Source organism: Triticum urartu, chromosome 3, assembly GCF_003073215.2.
Source record: "Triticum urartu cultivar G1812 chromosome 3, Tu2.1, whole genome shotgun sequence".
NCBI lineage: Eukaryota > Viridiplantae > Streptophyta > Magnoliopsida > Poales > Poaceae > Triticum > Triticum urartu.
In genome coordinates, this window is record NC_053024.1 from 284784382 (window position 1) to 284802460 (window position 18079).

Here is an 18079-nt window from a genome sequence, read left to right on the forward strand (position 1 = left end):
ACCGCCCGAATGTGCCGACAAATCCCGATAGGAGCTGCACATATCTCTTTCTCAGGGCACACTCGGATTGTCCAAACTTCCGGTAGGCCAGCCCAGAGTTGCCCCTGGTGGCCACCGGCGGCTGACGAGGTGGACCAACACTCAGAGGAGCACTGGCCCGGGGGGGTTTAAAATAAGATGACCCTCGGGCTCCGGAAACCCAAGGGAAAAGAGTCTAGGTGGAAAAAGGTAAAACCAAGGTTGGACATTGCTAGAAAAGCTTTAATCAAGGCAAACTATCAAGGGGTTCCCATTATAACCCAACCGCGTAAGGAACGCAAAATCCGGGAACATAACACCGATATGACGGAAACTAGGGCGGCAAGAGTGGAACAAAACACTAGGCGAGAGGACAAGCCTTCCACCCTTTACCAAGTATATAGATGCCTTAATATAACATGGCAAAATAATGATATCCCAACAAGTAAATAAATGTTCCAACAGGGAACGGCCTCCAAGCTTCACCTGCAACTAGCAACGCTATAAGAGGGGCTGAGCAAAGCGGTAACATAGCCAATCAACGGTTTGCTAGGACATGGTGGGTTAGAGGTTTGACATGGCAATTTGGGAGGCTTGAAAGCAAATGGTAGGCATCATAGCATTGGCATAGCAAAAGAGCGAGCAAACTAGCATAGCAAAGATAGTAGTGATTTCGAGGGTATGATCATCTTGCCTGCAAAGCTGTCAGAGTTGACTGGATCCTCGAAAGCAAACTCAACGGGCTCCTCGTTAGCGAACTCGTCTCCCGGCTCTACCCAAACAAGACAAACAAGCAAACGGAACACAATCAACCACGTGCAAGGATCAAACAATATGATGCAATGATGATATGCTATGCGGGATGCGATGCGGGATGCATATGCAAGATTTGACAAGTAATGCATGAACCTGGCCTCAACTTGGAAAACCAAGTATTCCACTGGAAAGATGAGATGAAATCGCTTGAAAACGATATAAAGAACGCCGGAATCGGAGTTACGGTTTGGAAATGGCAAGCGATTCAAATATGACACCGGTCTGCGATTTACAGCAAGTAGGCATCTAAATGCAATGAGATGAACATGCTACAGCACTCAAACATGACAACAAAATACATGGCAGGGATGCATACAAGATTCTTAACAAAAGTCTAGCACTGAGCTACGGCCAATTCATCCATTAACAGGTTCAAACAAGCATGGCAAAAATGCATAAGGTAAACAGATCTCAGACTTAGTGAAATTAACACTTGTCTGGAATTTCAGATCAGGTAGCCCACTTCGGAGCAACAAAACTACATGCTACATGAACTGAACATGGCAAAGTAAAACATGGCATGGAGCTACTCAAAAATCTTAACAAAAGTCCCTTAGTGACCTTGAGCCAAAAGGGATCAGAAAACACATTTGCAAGCATGTGAACATAGCAAAAGCATAATCAGTTTTCAGACTTAGTGAAAACTGGCACATGCTGAAACATAACTCAAGTAGGCATGTTTACGAGCTCGATGCACTCACTACGGTGCAAGTCATGAAAAGCTAAGCATACATCTATCAAGAACACACAAAATGCAAGCTAGACATGGCAAGAACAATAGCATAGCATGCACGGATCAACTACAACAACATCGGCAAAATTGCAAACAAGTTGACAATCTGCCCAGATTCACGAAGTAGCAAAAGTAGAGCTCGATTGACTCAAGCTAGGCTGCTCCATAATTGCAAACAAAGACATGGATGGATACAGCACTACAAGATTAATAAAACATCCTTACTGATCATCCTCAAAAGAGGCACGGATCACTCGGAAACAACATGAACATATGACAACATGAGATAAACAGCTCAAGGACTTTGTGGAAATGCTAAGTCCCTGAAATCATAATTACCAAGTGCCTCACTTCGCAAGCTTGTTCTAGTCACCACACACATCACAAAAATACATGGGTTGCACCTCTGCAAAGATGACAAAACCCTTAACATAACATATGTAGAGCTCATGGGCATAACATGCACACAATAATCATGGCAAAAATGACAAATGTCTAAATGGAGCAGCAGATCTGACAAATATCTCAAGTAGCCCTCTTCTAACAGCATTTCGGGCATCAAGATGAACTCAAATGAAAATGATGCAATGGAATGAAATGATGTATTCTCTGAGACGAACATTTTGATATGCTATATGCCAAAAACGGAGCTACGGATGCGGAGATATAGCATGATGAAGAAGGGCACATGGATTAGGGTTTTGGGAGAAAAAGTCAACCCAAACGGATCTAGATCCAGATCCAGAGCACGGAAACCGAGGATGGCCGGGGAGCTTGCCGGAGTTCGTCGCCAGACTTGGCGAGGCACGCCGGCCGGAGGAGAGGAGGACGCCGGGGCGGCGTGGTGCGGTGGCGGCGGAGGGACTTGGCGGCGCGGGGCGACGAGGAGGGCTGGAGACGGGCGGTGGCGGCGACCTACGGCGGCGGGGCGGCGAAGATCCGGCGATGGCGGCCGCGGCGGTCGGCGGCGTTCGGCCGCCGGAGATGGCGATGTGGCGGCGGGGAGCGCCCTGGTGCGGTGCGGCGGCGGATGGGCCTCGTGGGCCCGGGTGGGCTTCCTGGGCCGGCGGCGGAGGGAGTGGCGGCTGAGGCGCGGGGCCGATGATGGCGTGCCACGTGGCGGCGGACACGGCGGGCGGACACGTCCGTCGGTGGCGAATTTTGTCCGGCACGCGCGAGGTGGCGGATCTAGGGTTTCGGAGGTAGAAGAACGGGAATTTTGGAGGGGGTCTTTATATAGGCATAGGAGGAGCTAGGAGAGTCCAAATGAGGTGCGGTTTTCGGCCACGCGATCGTGATCGAACGCTCTAGATGATGGAGCAGGTTTAGGTGGGTTTTGGGCCAACTTGGAGGGGTGTTGGGCTGCAACACACACGAGGCCTTTTCGGTCCCTCGGTTAACCGTTGGAGTATCAAACGAAGTCCAAATGGTACGAAACTTGACAGGCGGTCTACCGGTAGTAAACCAAGGCCGCTTGGTAAGTCTCGGTCCAATCCGGAAATGTTTAATCCCCACACACGAAAGAAAGCTAGAAATGACCACCGGAGGAGAACGAAGCGCCGGAATGCAAAACGGACAACGGGGAAAATGCTCGAATGCATGAGATGAACACGTATGCAAATGCAATGCACATGATGACATGATATGAGATGCATGACAACGATAACAACACACATAGACAAAACCCGAACCCGGGAAAATAAAATAACTTAACGCCGGAAACGGCAAGAGTTGGAATACATATTGGGAAAGTCATATCCGGGGTGTTACAGATAAATACAAGGCGCACAATCAATATTGAGAGAGCGCATTGACAACCTCACCATCAACATACGACACTCCGAAGCACATACAAGAGACTACTTCGAGAACAAGCTTTCCGCACAAAAGGAGGAGCAAGATGCAAGGATGCAACAGATACGCAACTTGATGGCCAACTACAAGTCGTCTTCCTCTTCGTCATTTTCAAGGCTGCGACGAGCGAGTCAACCATCTTCGGAGCGCCCATGCGATGCAAGCGCAATTCGTCCACCTCCACATCTACATGGCGACCATCATCACATTCATGATCCACAGTCACCTCCAAGCATCATGTGCACGACGACAACGAACGACATCGACTACGAGCTCAAGTATGACAATGACACCATTAACATGAAGATGCTCGAGACGTGCAAACCTACAAGTCCCAACAAGCTCTACATCAAGCTACGACCAAACTTCATGAGCACAAGAGAAGACCATGAGACAAGCACCACAAAGAGGAAGCTTCGGCTACCACCACCACTTCGGCATCTTTGCCAAATGCTATCAAGGAATCTTCACCTTTGGACGTACATCATCTTCGCCTACTTCCCATGAGTTCGCCTACATCGACATCTTCAACAACAAGGCGACCACCTACAAGCGAGGACGACACTTCCATATTTGGAAGCCCCTCAAGGAAGATGGTCGAGCATGGGAAATTCCCATCGGTCATGGAGACGAGCTATGAGGTACCACATCATATGGGCCTCCAACAACAAGACGGTGACAAGAAGGTCGAGCAAGGGACATCCCCTTCGACTAAGGCGACGAGCATGAACCTCTTCAACAACATGAAGACAGCGCCCATATTGGACTCATACTCCGAGTCAAACTACGAGACCGGACATGAGACATTATCTTTGGTCTCGGAGGAGAGTGATGTTTCGTGACATCCTACGGCTTTCATCTTTGGAGGCGTTATGGATGAGGAGGTTGAGCATGAGACTATCCCTTCAACCAAAGCGGCGATAGGAGTTAAGCATGGAGACATTTGCACCTACATCTCTCCGACACCCACATATGACGAGATGCCCCAATTCCCATGTGAGGAGAGCCACCACCACATGAGGTGACTCCACCATATGTGACATTGAGTGCATTTCCTATGAGAGGATGAGTGTGACCACCACTAGCCCCACACTTGAGAGCATGCCACACATCCTACATGAGGTTAAGATCCATTTGAGTGACTCCACCAACCATACGAGTGAGTGCATGATGGTGGAAGTGAGTGAGCCACAACACTTAGTGAGTGAGGTAGTTGAGAGGGCACGTGAGGCCACTATGATTTCTAACAACTTAACCTCTACTCTGAGTGTGTTTTCTTTGGTTCTAGGTCTCCTACATGATGACATGCCTACCCTCGACGAGTCCATCGCTCCAATGGGAAAATCGATGGCCATGGTGGAAGACGATGCACCCCCCACATGGTTCCATCAAGATGAAGATGACAGTGGCTTGGTCTTTGACACCTCACCTATAACACATGAGCGATGCTCTAAAGATAACATAGGTGATGGTGCTTATCTTGTCCCACTAGTGGACTATCTTACAAATGATTGCTTGCATGATGTTGATCACCTTATGGATTCATCGCATACTATGTCTTGTTTCGATATGCCACCCATTTATGATGAATATGATGATGAGCATGTTGAATTTCCTAGTTGTGATGCTATGCTCCATAGGATAGCATGTGAAAATTCTTTTGGTCACATCATGTTCGATAACCCTTTAAACTTATCATATGCTAGGAGTGAGATCTCCCATACTGCATAATTTCAATCTCAACATAGTAACTATGCATGCCCCATTAAAATAAATCCCATTTGCACCTATGGCATAGATGACGAGATGATGGTCATTGGCCTTTTCTTCACTTGTGATGATATTGCCATGCTTCCTTTACATGATTTGCGCAATTCATCTACTATGCCATGCCATGAACACATTGCTTCGGATATGCATTGTTTTGGATCTTGTAAATATTCTCCGTGTGATGTTTCCACTAATGATCATGAGGAGACCCCGATAGTTTCCTCATACATATTAGGAGATTTTAATGCATTCCATACTTTGCATGATTCCCATAATTGCGTACACCATATGCATTCCATGAATAACAAGTCTCTACATATTTCCAATGATGCATTACACAATTTGAGTCTCCATTATGCTATACATAATAACAAACCTCTCATGATGGATGACATGTTTTTATATCACACATCTCATTTATTTGAGCATTGGCTATTTTGTGCTAACCAACACATGCACGTGCGCATCATGATAGATGATGTGTACATATACCACGCACACACAATTTTCCCTTTGCCTTTATTTTGTGTAGGTACTTATGAACACTCATCAACCTCACAATCCCATGAGTTGACGAAACGATCTCTTGAGAGCAACGATGACTTGGGATCACATGGATTATCCTTACCACCATTCCCTTCACGGAAGGACCACATGCATCTCTTTTACTTTGCTCTCACAAGGCTATGGGCTATATATCATTTGTCATCTTATACCCATTTTACCTTGTTCACTTTGCATGGTATGCATCTTTACATGATTTTGCAATGCAATTGTGACCCTTTCTTGCATTTACCCATGATACACCCATATACTACTTCTATGTGTATTTGCATGCTTGGTGGAGATCCTTGTTGCTATTACCATGTTTTCCTTGTGCCACATGCTATTGTTGATTCTTGTGTTGGGAGAGCCATGATGTTCCATTGCTATTTCCATAGGACCTCTTGCCAATACAATGATGATACTTTACTCATCTCTTCCTTTCATGCTTGTGTTATATCATGTGCATTATGTATGCCACACTATTCACACACATGACACGATTGCCATGATTACCCCTAGTATGTTGCATCTTCGCACTACTAGCTTGCTTAACTTGATTCATATGATTACTTGCTTGGTTGCATCACCCATGATATATTCTTGCTTGTTTCATTGGGTTGATGACATATATGTTCATGCCTCTCACATGATATATCTTGTTCATTATCACATGCCTCCAGTAGTTGCATGTATGCTTATTGATCTTGGAGACTTGGACACTTTACTTCTGATGCATGCTTGTTTGATTGAGCCTATTATATTTGGTTGTTCACACATCATATGCCATCATACTATGAAATACTCCCTTGTCCTTTCTTATGATGAGAATGATGCATACACTTGTTGGGTATCTTACCACACAAATGATAGGTTTTGCACTTCCGCTAACCTCATTTGTTTTTCCGAGTGTTTGTCATGTTCTTTCGTTTTGAAGGATACACAAGGCGGTACCATCACGAGACATATTAGTCATGCAAAGGTCTACATGATGCGCGACACCAACATTTTCGACATCCTCATAAAGGTGAACTCCTTCCCTTTGAGCCATCCTCAAATACGCATATTGGATGGGTCATTATTTCATTGTTGTCTCCTTCTTGTCTACATGATACATCTCGTGAATGGAGGAGCGACATTCGAGATTGGCTCTATGGACCTTCACATTAAGGAGTGCTCGGACTTATTGGATGCACCTCCGAAACTCCACTCATGCCACGACATCGAGCATTGGTACATCAACACTCCTTTGACAGATTGCACCAACACCTACATATTTGTTGATTGTGTGTTCAAATGTCATGCTCGATGGACATCTCATACTCATAAAAAAATTTCATCTTATGCATGGATTGACTCACATTATGATTGCCTTGTTGCATCTTGTATCCCCATGTCATCCATGATATACGAGCTTGTGCATTTTCTTAGCAAATTTGTTGTGATCTTCCTTGATGGCATATTCATACACCATGATCATATTTCCTATCATCAATTGCATGGTCACATACTCACATTGAGCACCAATTACCATGTTCATTCTTTGGATAAACCGTCCCATTATGACATCATTTTGCACAATGGTTGCATTGATCACATTCACAATACATTTGTGTGCACAACAAATGAATTTACTCTCATGAATGCTTTGAATGTCATTATATATCATCTTGATAAGTTTCACGCGCTTTGTCATGAACAATCTTGCTGCACGGGCTCATTCTTACATCCTGGACACTTTGTGTGCGCTAACCATTGTATTTCCAAGTGTACTTTGTGTTTGCTCATTTTGCACGTACCACTTACCGGAGACACCTTGGAGTAGTTGGATTGTGCAATGTCTTCAACTCCATCCAACTACAAGTCCATCCACAACAACCGTTTCCATGGTGATGAGGATCACGATCCGAGGTCGGATCTTTCCCAAGGGGGGAGATGATGCGGAGCATCCTACGATCATCCCCATGTACACTACAACGAGACCTTGACCTCAAGCATACGCCATTGGACACAAGGTGAACTCGCTCCTAAGTCCTTCCCCTTTCCATTCATGCGAGACATGGTTGCTACCTAATGTCAAGACACAACATGTGCTCGGGAACCATGGACTAAAGGAGGAAGAACGAACAGCGTCAAGACTTGTGCAAAGTTTCTGCCAAGCCTGGAACTTCCGGCCACAGCCCGAAACCTCCAGCCCACGACACTCCAGGCGATGAACAGACGCGCCAACTCTCTGGATACCCCGGACCATGCCCGGAACTTACGGAGCCCGGACCTTCTGTTCCTGCCCAGAACATCCGGTCTGCCTGCGCGCAGAGCCTCTAGGACGAGGCCCATGTACCTATTTCGCCCCTCACTTACCCCTTCGTGGCCCTAGACTATATATACTCCTCCACGTCCACCATTTTAGGGTTAGCAAAGTAGTAGCTCATTTGAGATAGAGCTTTGATCTCCACTTGATACCTTCTCCATCGGAGTTCACGACCTCTTCGGAGAAGATCCCCCAAGTGGATTCAAGACCCCTCGCGGGAAGAGCCCCTCAAGGCCTCCTCACGAAGAAGAACTTGCTACTTGTATCGTCTGTTGTTGATTGTGAATCATGTATCTCTTTGTGTTTCGAGGATCTAGCACATGTGTAATCGAATCTTGTTGTTAGAGTGATTTCCTCTCGTGTTGCCCCTCATTTTCCCCTCGTGTTCTTTGTGTTCTTGGTAGGATCCGCTCCAATCGTGAAAGATTGGGCATCTAGGGTTCTACCCTACATCACAAGTGCGAAGGATATTGCTTGCAATGTGCTCTGGGACTTAAATATTTGTATGCCATTGATGTTGCTTATTGTATAATAACCATTTCTTCAATACTACATTCCAGGAAGAGTTGCTCATGAAAGAATCATAGCTAAGTGACTTAAAGAAGAATATTGAACTTCAATAGGCTAAAACTGCCAAGGCCGAGTCACGGCTCAAGACTTCGTTAGAAGAGTTTGAGAAGGCCAATGCGAGTTTTCACACCGATAGAACCACCTGGGAGGCTGATAAAGCTGCCCTGTAGCAGAGAGCCGAAGATGCTGAAGTTGCGCTTAAACCGGTGACTGAAGAGTTGACCGGCTTAAAGAAACACATTACTCAAATGACATCTGCTATCTTTGCTAAGATTCCTACCCAACTCCTCATAAGTTTATGTATTTATTTGACTCGCCTGGCAACTTATAACATGTAATGTTTTTAACCCGCATGGCGACTCTTATGCCTCAACTGAAGAGGCTCCAGAAGCGCCAGCCTTGGTGAAAGCATGCTGCTGAAGTTAAAGGCAGTATACTCATTGACCGAGCAGTTGTACACTGGGACTCTGTGCAGTCTTGTTGCCCTGTCAGGTGGAAAAAAGTCTCCAACACTTCTCAAGACTATGCTAGAGTAGTTCTCAACAGCGCCGGCTCAAATCAAAGAGTGTCGATTGTCAGTCGCCCGAGCTAGAGCTATCATCGCTCTAGGTCGAGCCAAGGCATGGGCAACAGAACTTGACCTGGAGGAGATAGCCACCGGATGCCCCAAGTTTAAAGATGATGGATCAGCCTTTGAAGAACAAGATTTTAACAAGTGCGTGAGGGAGATGCGGCCCGTGGCATCCAAGCTAATTGAAGAGCTAAATCTGAAGCACTACACGCCGGCTTATGATGATTAGAACAACAAAATTAAGCTGCTCACCCATGAAGTGTTGAATCTTGTTTCCACCAGGTGTAAGCACCTACTTGCCCCTGACCTTGACTCTGCTCCCATTATAAATGATGAAGCCATATTCGAGGCCCTAACCGGCATCGACTGGACATCACCTGACCTCCAGATGGCCGAAGAAAAAGAGCCGGTGTAGGATGACCCGGAGTCGTCAACTTGCCAAGAAGGAAACCATTGACGAACTAGGCGGCTCTCAGGCCAGGGTGTATGAGTGCTTTTTCAGAAAACACTTTGCTTCAAACTTGTGGGCTCATGATGGCCCTGTAATAGGCTAGGTTAAAACAATGATCCACCATGTCATGCCATCGTGCATGTTGATATTAACTTTTGAAACACAAATTTTACTCTTTTATGATGGGCTTGATCTTAATCATTCATACAAGCCATAGCAGTACTCTTATGTGTGTGTAATGCTCTGTATGTCCTACCAAAAAGAGGTTAAACCTATACCCTGGCGACTTTGACATCAAACCCCAGGGTGGGTGATAACCCAAGCATCTATAGCCTAAATGATTATGGACATAATAATCAAGGCAGTCAATTCAAAATATATTGACGACTTAAAGTCAAAAAATTAGGGCGGGTTACCAAACCTCGAATATTCATGTAAGAATTGAAAACATACCTATAGATTTGGATCATACTCACGGCTTAAACATCAATATCTAGTGCGGGTGACAACCCAAAAAGCTGTAATCGCATGACCCCAATTGCTCAAAGCAAAGCACACTAGCGACATAAAGTCCATAGCCAGGGCGGGTTACCAAACCCAAAATACTCAAACATGAATCATACAATCAGAGTTTTATGATCCGGTATGTCAGAATTCACTTAACAGGAAAAATCTTTAGGAGAAACAAATCCAAAGGACTCAAGAGAAAACATTCAAAAATCTCAAATAATTGCTTGGCCGGCTTACCAAAGCATGACTAAACAAGTTGGCTCCCAGGACCATGTGCTTTCAAGGGCCACACAGCCGTTGAGTTAATCCTAGCTCACTGTAAGCCGGCTCTCACGTGACACAAACCATCGTTTTAACCTTAACGATTTCACGGTCTTAAAAAGATCGACTGTTAAGAGCTCGGCGGGTCACCTGGTGGAGTAGCAAGTTGCAAACAGGCAGGATAACTCATAATTTGGTGTCCACACCTGGTCAAGAGGGTATGAAAGCTAAACCCGGTGGGTTGGAAGCCCCCAAGTGACCTTATGACCAAATAATAAATTCTCAAATACACAGAAATGAAATGACAGAGGCCCTCAATTATCAGGGATGTCGTCTTTATTATATTGATCATGACATATATATACACTCACAAAAGTATGTACAAAGACGAGAACCGGTGGCTCAGGTGTAATAAGGCCGAAGATGAGCAATATTCCAGGGCCGGCGGGTCTCCTCCTCCGACTTGCGTGAATCCTTGTGTTCTTGTATATCAATGAGGTAATAGGACCCGTTATTCAGGTTCTTGCTGACCACAAAGGGTCCTTCCCAAGGTGATGTAGGGTAGAACCCTAATTGCCCGATCTTTCACGAAAGGAGCGGATCCCATGATGAACACGAAGAACACGAGGATGGAAACGAGGGGAAAGACACGAGAGGAACACGAGAAACCAACAAATATGATCACACATGCGCTAAATCCATGAACACAAAGGAAGATACAAGATCCAAAGTCAACAACGGACGATACAAGAGGTAACCGGTCTTCTCCGTGAGGAGGTCTTGAATCCACGGGGGATCTTCCCTTAGAAAGGGGGCTTGAATCCAAAGGGATCTTGTCCGTAGAGGCCGCGGTCTCTCTCATGGAGTAGATCCGATATGGATGAGCGTAGCTCTATCTCTCAAGTGAGCTATCACAACGCTAACCCTAGAAAGGAGGTGGAGGAGGTCTATTTATAGTCTAGTGGGCGAAAGGGTAAGTGAGGGGCGAAGGGGTACAAGGGCCTCGGCCCAAGTCACGCGCGCAGGCGGGGTCCGGATGATCCGGGTGTCGGGGGTCCGGATGATCCGGGTGGCCGTCCGGATGATCCGGCTTCGTCGAGCAAGCTTCGGGTGTCTTCGGGCACATTAGCCGGATCGTCCGGTGGTCGTCCGGATCGTCCGGGCTTGGTCCGGATCGTCCGGCTGGGGGTCCGGATGATCCGGGCAAGTCTTGTCTTGTCCGTTCTTCTTCTTCCTTGTCCTCTTCCATGCTTGGCCTTGGTCCTTGGATCCTCCATGGTCATCTCGGTTGTACCTAAGTATACGCAAGGTCCATGCATGAGGTAGTAACCATGTCTCATATGTGGAAAGTCACGGTTCGAAGAGGAGTGAGTTCACCTTGTGTCCAATGGCGTATGGTCGAGGTCTTATCGTATGTCCTTTTGGGGCTTGGGGAGTAGTCGAAGTGTACATGGGGATGATCGTGGGATGCACCGCATCACAAGGTGGGGATAACTTGTGCATATATGTTTGATCTTGGATCAGCTGGAGCACCAAGTCGCCTTCTTGAAACGCCCGGGTCTTAACTCTGCAGCTATGATAGCGACGCAGGTCTTGTTGATATATCACAGAACAAGCCGCCTCCAGGTCACACTCCTCATCCAAAGCATTGAGTGCGTTTTGACGTGCTATTTCATTATTAGCTTCAACATAAGCCGCCACACGAGGTGAGTCATGATGGATATCACTTGGAAGACCCGCCTCTACACCATAAACCATGAAGAAAGGTGTATAGCATGTTGATAACCCACAAATATAGGGGATCGCAACAGTTTTCGAGGGTAGAGTATTCAACCCAAATTTATTGATTCGACACAAGGGGAACCAAATAATATTCTCAAGTATTAGTAGCTGAGTTGTCAATTCAACCACACCTGGAAACTTAATATCTGCAGCAAGGTATTTAGTAGCAAAGTAATATGATAGTAGTGGTAAAAGTAGCAAAAGTAATATTTTTGGTTTTATAGTGGTTGTAACAGTAACAACGGAAAAGTAAATAAGCGAAGAACAATATATGAAAAGATCGTAGGCAATGGGTCGGTGATGGAGAATTATGTCGGATGCGATCGATCATGCAATAGTTATAACATAGGGTGACACGGAACTAGCTCCAGTTCATCAATGTAATGTAGGCATGTATTACGAATATAGTCATGCGTGCTTATGGAAAAGAACTTGCATGACATCTTTTGTCCTACCCTCCCGTGGCAGCGGGGTCCTACTGGAAACTAAGGGATATTAAGGCCTCCTTTTAATAGAGTACCGGACCAAAGCATTAACGAATAGTCAATACATTAACTCCTCAAACTACGGTCATCACCGGTAATAGTCCCGATTATTGTCACTTCGGGGTTAACGGATCATAAGACATAATAGGTGACTATAGACTTGCAAGATAGGATCAAGAACTCACATATATTCATGAAAACATAATAGGTTCAGATCTGAAATCATGGCACTCGGGCCCTAGTGACAAGCATTAAGAATAGCAAAGTCATAGGAATATCAATCTCAGAACATAGTGGATACTAGGGAACAAACCCTAACAAAACTAACTCGATTACATGATAAATCTCATCCAACCCATCACCGTTCAGCAAGCCTAGGATGGAATTACTCACACATGGCGGTGAGCATCATGAAATTGGTGATGGAGGAAGGTTGATGATGACGATGGCGACGGATTTCCCTCTCCAGAGCCCCGAACAGACTCCAGATCAGCCCTTCTGAGAGAGTTCTCAACATAACAACCGAGACATCTCGATATCTTCCATGCTACACACATTATAAGCGGTTCCCAAGCAGAATGGTAAAGTTTATACTCCCCCACCACCAACAAGCATCAATCCATGGCTTGCCCGAAACAACGGGTGCCTCCAACTAACAACAATCCCGGGGGAGTTTTGTTTGCAATTATTTTGATTTGATTTGAGCATGGGACTGGGCATCCCAGTGACCAGCCATTTTCTCATGAATGAGGAGCGGAGTCCACTCCTCTTGAGAATAACCCACCTAGCATGGAGGATACAGACATCCCTAGTTGATACATGAGCTATTCGAGCATACAAAACAAAATGTTTATTTGAAGGTTTAGAGTTTGGCACATACAAATTTACTTGGAACAGCAGGTAGATACCGTATATAGGTAGGTATGGTGGACTCATATGGATTAACTTTGGGGTTTATGGAATTGGATGCACAAGCAGTATTCCCGCTTAGTACAAGTGAAGGCTAGAAAAAGACTGGGAAGCGACCAGCTAGAGAGCGACAACAGTCATGAACATGCATTAAAATTAATCAACACTGAATGCAAGCATGAGTAGGATATAATGCACCATGAACATAAATATCTTAGATTCTATGTTGATTTTGGTTCAACTACATGCGTGAACATGTGCCAAGTTAAGCCACTCGAATCGTTCAAAGGAGGATACAACCCTATCATACCACATCACAACCATTTTAAGAGCATGTTGGCACGCAAGGTAAACCATTATAAACTCCTAGCTAATTAAGCATGGTATAAGCAACTATAATCTCTAATTGTCATTGAAACCATGTTTTTTTCATAATAGGCTGAATCAGGAATGATGGAATAATCATATCTACAAAAACAAGAGAGGTTGAGTTCATACCAGCTTTTCTCATCTCAATCAGTTCATCATATATCGTCATTATTGCCTTTCACTTGCATGACCGAATAGTGTGGATAATAATAATAGTGCATGTGCATTGGACTAAGCTGGAATCTGCAAGCACTCAAATTCAAGGGAGAAGACAAGGTAATATGGGCTCTTTGTTAGATCAACAATAATGCATATAAGAGCCACTCAACATTTTCATCATGGACTTCTCCTCTCGACCCCCCAAAGAAAAGAAATGAAACAAAACTATTTACACAGGAAAGCTCCCAACAAGCAAAAGAAGAACGAGAAATATTTTTGGGTTTTCTTTTAATTACTACTACTACAGGCGTGGAAAATAAACTAGCTAAAAGATACAACTAATTTTTTTGGTTTTTTCCTAAGGTTTTTCAAACACACAAGAAGAAAGCTTAAAAAGAAAATAAACTAGCATGGATGATACAATGAAAAAGTATGAGCACCGACAACTGGCATGAGTGTGTGAACATGAATGTAATGTCGGTGAGAAATACGTACTCCCCCAAGCTTAGGCTTCTGGCCTAAGTTGGCCTAAGTACGGTTCAGATTTAACCGTTTAGCAACAATAGCGCCTAAACTGAAAGTAGTATCCTGAAACAAGGCATGGCGCAAAATAACAATATCAGGGGCACTAAGGTTTCCACAATTCCCGCCACCAATTAAGCATCTACTAGCAAATATTGCGAAGTAATGTAGAACAGGAAAATGTATGCTAGTTATTCTCGCATCGGAAACTTTCCTCATTTCCCCTACATCAATGATATCAATAAATCCCTCCACATCATTACGATGTGGTTCCTCTATGCTGCCCTCAAAGGGTATCAAACAGACCCGGCAAAAATCATAAAGTGACATCTCCTTATGCTCATCATATAAATAAAATTCCACCGAAGGTGGTGATCTCCTAGAATGGAAATGAAAATTTTGCACAAAGATATTGCTGAGTAGGAGATATTGTTCACGCTGGTCGTGGAGGAAGGCGGTGAGGCCTGCATTTTCAGCCAAATGATAAAAATCTTCATGAATCCCGGCTTCTCTCAGGAACTCATCACGAGGCCATTCACATGGCCGAACCTCCGTAGTACAAGGGAGATTATACTTGGGCTTCTTGTTCTCTTCACTTTGCTTAACCTTCGAGCTTCGGCTCGATGATCCCCTCAAAAATCTCTTCATCTTTTTCTAAAAATTTCTGAAATTTTTAGTAACTTAAAATAAAAGTGAACCAAACTCAAGAAAATTGATAGCAACTACTCATACAAGTGTCTACAGGCTATATCATGCATCAAAACTACTTTTGACCACATAAATTTGACATGCAAGCTCAAGAACAAGGTCACCTAAGCAGCAAAAATTTGCAATGAATAAAGAACTAGAACAAAAACTAATTGGACCATTGGAGGAGTCACATACCAAAGAACAATCCCCCAAAGAAGTTTTGCGAGAGGAGCTTTGAGCAAGGAGATCGAAAATGGCAGCAAGATGAGCAAGAACTCGGGTTTGAGCTGGCTAGTGATTTTTTCTGGAGCAAGACGAAGTGTGTGGGTGAAAGGATACTGGAGGGGACCCACATGGGGTCCATGAGGCAGGGAGCGCACCCTCCACCCTCGTGGGCACGTGGCTGCTCCCCCTGCTGTGTTCTTAGTGCTAGATATTCTCAAATATTCTAGAAAAAATCATATTTCATTTTTAGGGCATTTGGAGAACTTTTATTTTCGGGGTATTTTTTATTGCATGGATAATTCAGAAAACAGACAGAAAATATTATTTTTGCTTTATTTAATATAAATAACAAAAAGTAAAAATACGGTACAAAGAGTTGTATTTTCTAACTTCATCCATCTCATGCTCATCAAAAGGAATCCACTAACAAGGTTGATCAGGTCTTGTTAACAAACTCATTTTGAATAACATGAAACCGGAGAAATTCCGAATAACACTAGGTTACCTCTACGGGGATATGCACATCCCCAACAATAAGAATATCATATTTCTTCTTGATAGTAGGAAGAGGAAATTCAAAACCTCCAATAGTAATTGTTGAAAATTTTCCAATAGAATTGATATTGTGGACTTGAGGTTGTTTCCTCGAAAAGTGTACCGTATGCTCATCACCATTAACATGAAAAGTGGCATTGCCTTTGTTGCAATCAATAACAGCCCCTGTAGTATTCAAAAAGGGTCTACCTAGGATAATTGACATACTATCGTCCTCGGGAATATCAAGAATAACAAAGTCTGTTAAAATAGTAACGTTTGCAACCACAACAGGCACATCCTCACAAATACCGACATGTATAGCAGTTGATTTATCAGCCATTTGCAAAGATATTTCACTAGGTGTCAACTTTTTCAAATCAAGTCTACGATATAAAGAGAGAGGCATAACACTAACACCGGCTCCGAGATCACATAAAGCAGTTTTAACATAATTTCTTTTAATAGAGCATGGTATAGTTGGTATTCCTGGATCTCCAAGTTTCTTTGGTATTCCACCCTAAAATTATAATTAGCAAGCATGGTGGAAATTTCAGCTTCCGGTATCTTTCTTTTATTAGTAACAATTTCCTTCATGTATTTAGCATAACGATTCATTTTAAGCATATCAGTCAAACGCATACGAAAAAGATAGGTCTAATCATTTCAGCAAAGCGCTCAAAATCCTAATAACCTTTTTTCTTGGATGGTTTAGGAGGAAAATGCATGGGTTTCTGAACCCATGGTTCTCTTTCTTTACCATGCTTCCTAGCAACAAAGCCTCTCTTATCATAACGTTGATTCTTTGATTGTGGGTTATCAAGATCAACGATAGGTTCAATCTCTATATCATTATCATTGCTAGGTTGAGCATCAACACGAACATCATCATTAACAGTATCACTAGGTTCATGTTCATTACCAGATTGTGTTTCAGCATCAGAAATAGAAATATCATTGGGATTCTCAGGTGTGTCAACAATAGGTTCACTAGAAGCATGCAAAGTCCTATCATTTTTCTTTTTCTTCCTCTTAGGAGGAATAGGTGCATCAACATTAGTTCTCTGAGAATCTTGCTCAATTCTCTTAGGGTGGCCCTCAGGATACAAAGGTTCCTAAGTCATTTTACCACCTCTAGTCATAACTCTAACAGCATTATCATTCTTCTTATTATTTAATTCATTGAACAAATCATTCTAAGCTTTAAGCACTTGTTCTACTTGAGTGGTAACCATAGAAGCATATTTACTAATAATTTTAAGTTCACCTTTAACTCTAGACATATAATCACTCAAGTGTTCAAGCATATCAGCATTGCATTTCAATTGTCTACCAACATAAGCATTGAAGTTTTCTAGTTTAACCATAAAGTCATCAAACTCATACAAGCATTGCTAGCAAACTTAGTAAATGGGATTTCACATTTATCAAATCTATAGAGAGAATTTACCTTTACTACCTGTGTCGGGTTATCAAGACCATGTATTTTTAATAGGTGGTAAATTCTTAACATCTTCAGCTTTAATACCTTTTTCTTTCATAGATTTGTTTGCCTCTTGCATATCTTCAAGACTGAGAAATAGAATACCCTTTTTCTTCGGAGTTGGCTTAGGAGTTGGTTCAGGAAGTGTCCAATTGTTTTCATTAGTCAACATATTATTCAATAGCAATTCATCTTGATCAACAGTTCTTTCCCTGAAAACACAACCATCACAACTATCCAGGTAGTCTCTGGAAGCATGGGTTAGTCCATTATAAAAGATATCAAGTATTTCATTTTTCTTGAGAGGATGATCAGGCAAAGCATTAAGTAGTCGAAGAAGCCTCCCCCAAGCTTGTGGGAGACTCTCTTATTCAATTTGCACAAAATTATACATTTCCCTTAAAGCAGCTTGTTTCTTATGAGCGGGGAAATATTTAGCAGAGAAGTAATAAATCAGATCCTGGGGACTACGCACACAACCAGGATCAAGATAATTAAACAATGTTTTAGCAT